General features: G+C 40.1%; 1 pseudogene; it reads right to left on the bottom strand.

Annotated features, from left to right (window-relative positions):
* Positions 1-541: 541 nt before the first annotated feature.
* Positions 542-3,759, bottom strand: LOC124258074 (annotated as a pseudogene).
* Between the last annotated feature and the right edge of the window lie 1,556 nt (positions 3,760-5,315).

The raw sequence follows: 5,315 nt of genomic DNA on the forward strand, positions 1-5,315 counted from the left end.
CAGAATCAAAACACTTGTTCAATATTAATGCCGTTTTTTAAGAAAATATTTTAACGAAGAATATTTTACGGTCAGTTTATATTAAGATAGAATCAGGTACGTCAACATATACACATAATATGTATATATACACAATGTTCAGTAACATCAGCTTATATTGGAAATGACACACTAAACGTGACACATTAAGGATCTACATTCATATTGCATTGTAGTCTCAACCAGCGGAACATACAAATCATCTATTATATCGGTACCACAGTCCAGTCATTGTGGTTGCAGTTGCAGATATTTAGGAACGCATCATTTCCAATCTTCAAGACGTTTACAACTATGATGGTGAAACCCACAAGTGCGGGTGTGGTGCTGACAATCCAAGAAACACAGTCGGGGCGAATCGGGATTTAAACATTCATCAGTTTCATTCCCAAGGAACTCAGCACTTTTGGAGCGTCTTAAAGACCGGTTCCACCCTGGTCCCCACCAGTCAAAAATTTATAGCACGCTTCGTCAATGCCAACTGTCTGTCACAATATGACACTCAGAAACACTTCCTGTGAACAATGCTAGGTCCAGATTCATCATACTCCTGCTTGGAGATCCACATTTGTTGAAAGGTTGAAAGCGAGGCCAAGATGGAGCCGCCGATCCACACCGAGTACTTCCGCTCAGGTGGAGAAATAACCTTGACCTTGATTGAAGATGGCACGATGGCGCTCAGTTCCTTCACCATACGGTCTGCTAGACCTGTAAAATAACAGCGTTATTATTTGCACAAAATGTGACAATCATGAATGAGAACAATTTACAATGCAAAGGGGTGAAATGCTACAGAATCGATTACAGTGCATTTTGTCCATGAATAACCATGTCTAATCCCAGACACGGCCATTGCCTTGGCAGCTACAGCAAGAGCTCACCTGGATACATTGTTGATCCTCCTGACAGAACCACGTTGCTGTACAGATCCTTCCTGATGTCAATGTCACAGTTCATCACCGAGCTGTTGACCATCTCGTGGATGCCTGTACTCTCCATACCTGGAGGGAGAACACATGTATGAGAGAAAGTGTTGTGATTATATACTACTGTTTATTATATATCAAGGACCAGCATCAAGTATACATGTTTATCACTGAACACTGTCGGTCATCGCCAGAGTTCATAAAGATTCCATCACTATATATGTTTACTGATAAAACACAAAATGAAAACAGTCGGTTAGAACTGGATTATCCAGCATCCTGTAACACTTACCCGTAAAGCTCGGCTGGAACAGACACTCCGGAGCTCGGAACCTCTCATTGCCGATAGTTATCACAGACCCGTCCGGCAGCTCGTATCCTTTCTCAATGGCGCTGGACTGTGCAGCTGACACCATCTCTGACTCGAAGTCCAGGGGAACATAGCAGAGTTTCTCCTTGATGTCTCGCACTATCTCCTTCTCAGCTGCAAACACAACATTTCAAGTTGTCACAAACACGATACACGAAAAAATGACTGTAATCATATAATATTTATTGACAACTAACAAAATAGAATATCTGTGATGATATGGATCTTATGACCTTACTGATGAATCAATATATGCCCAAAATAAATCTCTTATCAAGGCTGACCAAGAAAATTTAGTTGTTATGCGGCCTTCACAGGCAATGCTTAAAAGGCGTCCAAAGCACTATATTGTATTCTGTTAGTTAAGACGTACAGAGTTACGTCCCTTTATCCATCTGTGGAGACGTATAGAGTTACGTCCCTCAGTTCACTCTTGCTCCTGTGACCGCGTCTCTCTCGAGCGGCGTGCGTTGTGTACGGTGATGAATAAAATCGTTTGAGAAGACAATCCGTGTCCTGTGGATGTGAGAAGTGCAATACACAAAAGGTGACGTTTCTACCTTAGTGGTGGTGAGGTCAAGACAATCTGTGGCAAATATACGTTTAAATGGTTAAAAGGTGATGACAGACACGTGCGGACCATTACAAGATATAAATGGTCACTCACATGATGTAGTAAAGTTGTATCCTCTCTCTCGTGAAGAATCCGGCTGAGGTAGGAGGTCAGGTGGCGGCCAGCCAGGTCCATTCTCCGGACAGCGTGGGGCAGGGCGTAGCCTGAGATAATCACAAATTAGGTTATACAATAAGTATCGTGTCACTGACAGAAGAACGTGTTGTGTGGAACTTCAAACCTTGAGAATATGAAATAACACTTTGAAGTCTATTTTGAAATACCCGGATTTGTCTCACCTTCATATATGGGCACGACGTGCGAGACGCCATCTCCCGAGTCGAGGACGACGCCGGTGGTTCTCCCCGAGGCGTACAGCGACAACACCGCCTGGATGCTCACATAGAAGGCGGGAGTGTTGAATGTCTCAAACATGATCTGTAATAAGGAAACAATACTATCAGTGACACGACTGAGATATGTTAACTGTCAAATGTTACATAGAAGTGTACGATTATTGCATCCTTAAGAAAACAGGTTACGTCATGAACACGGTCTCATTGTCTTACCAACAATCATTTTCACAATCCCCAATTGTAATTGAATTTTCAAGCTGCATCAAGGAGATATGTGAATTATCTGGACCTGACAAACTTGTGGGTGACATCATGAACACCACTTCATGCAGCCGATGTGCGGTAACTGCTGTTTTGTAACGACGTGAACATCATGAATAGTCTCTATTAATCTTAGAGTATTTGACTTAGAAGTTAGAAGTATACCCTGAAATCTCAATAAAGTTAACCTGCGGTTGATGACATTATATGTTTAACAGTGAGACCTCCCCCCTAGTCTGGTCATTGTAACAACGTGACCCCTACCTGCACCATCTTCTCTCTGTTAGACTTGGGGTTGAGTGGTGCCTCCGTCAGAAGAACTGGGTGCTCCTCGGGTGCCACTCTCAGCTCGTTGTAGTAGGTGTGGTGCCACACACGTTCCATGTCGTCCCAGTTGTTGACGATGCCGTTCTCAACGGGATATTTCAGACTGAGGATACCTCTCTTACTCTGTGCCTCGTCCCCGATGTAGCAGTCCTTGGTTCCCATCCCGGCCATGTAGACCTGTAGGAGTGATTTCAGTGGAATTTCGAGGCATATAGTTAGTATGCGCACATGACAATTAATCCCCAGACAGTAATTTCACAAGCACGTTTTCAGTGCCGAATGCAATTGAAAGCATACTTAATATGTATTGAAAAGGACAACATTCCTTACCTGGGATAAAATAATCAGTTGGCTGAATATCCAGAGGATTATCTGGGAATTGTATTACCTAATTTAACTGGTTTCACTGTATAAACGTTATATAACATGACACTGAGATATATCTTAGGTATTGCGCATAGTTCCATCGTAAGTTGGTAAGGCGTTGTTTTGTTTGGCTTTAACTTAAACATATGGCTTAAATATCTAGTTTTGAAAGTATAGCATACTAAATCTATTACAAATAATTATTGCCATGTGTACGGCCTATCAAAATACATGCTACATCGGAAAATGTTCACATATACTATTGTGTCAAATTATATTCTATTGAAACAAACAAACATACGGTAAAACTACAATCTTTAAATTTAGACATCGTGTACTCACGTCGTACTTGGGTCTACCAATGACAGCTGGAAACACAGCACGTGGGGCGTCATCCCCAGCAAAGCCGGCTTTACACATCCCAGATCCGTTGTCAATGACAACAGCAGCAATATCTGTATCGTACTCAGACATGATGTATAGATGGTTGTACTGTTTGTCTTGGTGGAACTTCTGAAATATAGTGATCGAGTTACTAACGCTAGAGTGAGTGGGTGAGTGAGTTAGTTTTACGCCGCACTCAGCAATATTCCAGCTATATGGCGGCGGTATGTAAATAATCGAGTCTGGACCAGACAATCCAGTGATCAATAACATGAGCATCGATCTGCGCTACTAACACTAGAAACTGAGAGTAAATGCAATGCCAATTTACGAAATGACACCAGTATATTTCGTGTTATATTTATGATGCATAATTGTCATATATCACTTTAAACCAATATTCTGATATTTATGGCAGCGCAAAATAATTTCAAATTTTATTTAATTAATTGATAAATGTTCAATCAACATCTCAAAATAGGAATGAGTAGTAAAACTGCGGTGAGCATAATTGTTCTTTTTCTGGACTTGAGAAAATCGCTGCCGAGTGATAAAGCTTGTAAACGTTGTGATGCCGCGTAAAACAACACTCGACCATTAAACCAGTAGGTCAAATCACCGTTAAACACTGTAAATGCATTATTTTGCTACAAATATTCCTAGTCCATTAATCCTAATTTCAGTGTATAAGAAATAACGTTAAATTTCACCTACCTGTAGTAACTTGACTGTTTCCAGTTCTTAATGTCTTTGATTCCTCCACTATAAACTGCTGGGTATTTATACCCGGGTACTGACCTGTTTCCTGGAATGCTCATATCGATTATTCATATTTTTCTCCTTGTATGGAAGGGATTCCCCGATAAATATAGAAGTCGCCCAGCTTCCAAGAAAACAGGTGAACCCTGAGCTAAAAATATATATGATCTGTCCCAGGTAGCAGGGCGTCGCATATCGCCGACAGTGTGTAGACAGTGAGATACTATATATGTAGGTAAACATAACCCTGATCTATATTGGTCACAACAACAACTTTATATCACTCAAACCCATGAAAAATCTTGTACAGGGTTTACATGTAGACATGGAATATTCAGAAAATCGTCTGTATATTATTATTTCTTTGTTATAATTTGTCAATATTTCCAGGAATCAATAAATGAGCATCACCTTGTATAAATTGGAATTCATTTAGACATCATTATAAATATTTTGTTAGTGATATGAATGGGAAATACATTAGATTCACTTCGATATTGGCAAAAAACATGACGAACACTTCATTTAAATGTAAAATCTGTTTGCATGTTTCTTATAAACTGATATTGTTGTACATGAGTATGTTGCATCACATAACTGTAATAAAACAACGCCCGTTTTCTTTTATCGTATTTGGAAACACGTATCCCAGACACGATATATATGTTCAAATATAATATTGTATGAAGGGACAATTGATTGGATGTGTAAGTGATCGTTTAATCGCATTAAAGACATTCCTAGTGGAGTGCCCTGATTGATAGAACTTTAAAAATCAGATTTTGTAGAGTGGATGCATTAATACCAAAGTTCAATATTATACTCTGCGCTCACTGTAATGGTGGAAGGCTGTGACACAAACCCATATAAATAGCAACTGACACAGTGTGGTTGTGAAACGATGCCAGAGTTAC

This window comes from Haliotis rubra, unplaced genomic scaffold (assembly GCF_003918875.1).
Source record: "Haliotis rubra isolate DU_JTF1 unplaced genomic scaffold, ASM391887v1 Scf681, whole genome shotgun sequence".
NCBI lineage: Eukaryota > Metazoa > Mollusca > Gastropoda > Lepetellida > Haliotidae > Haliotis > Haliotis rubra.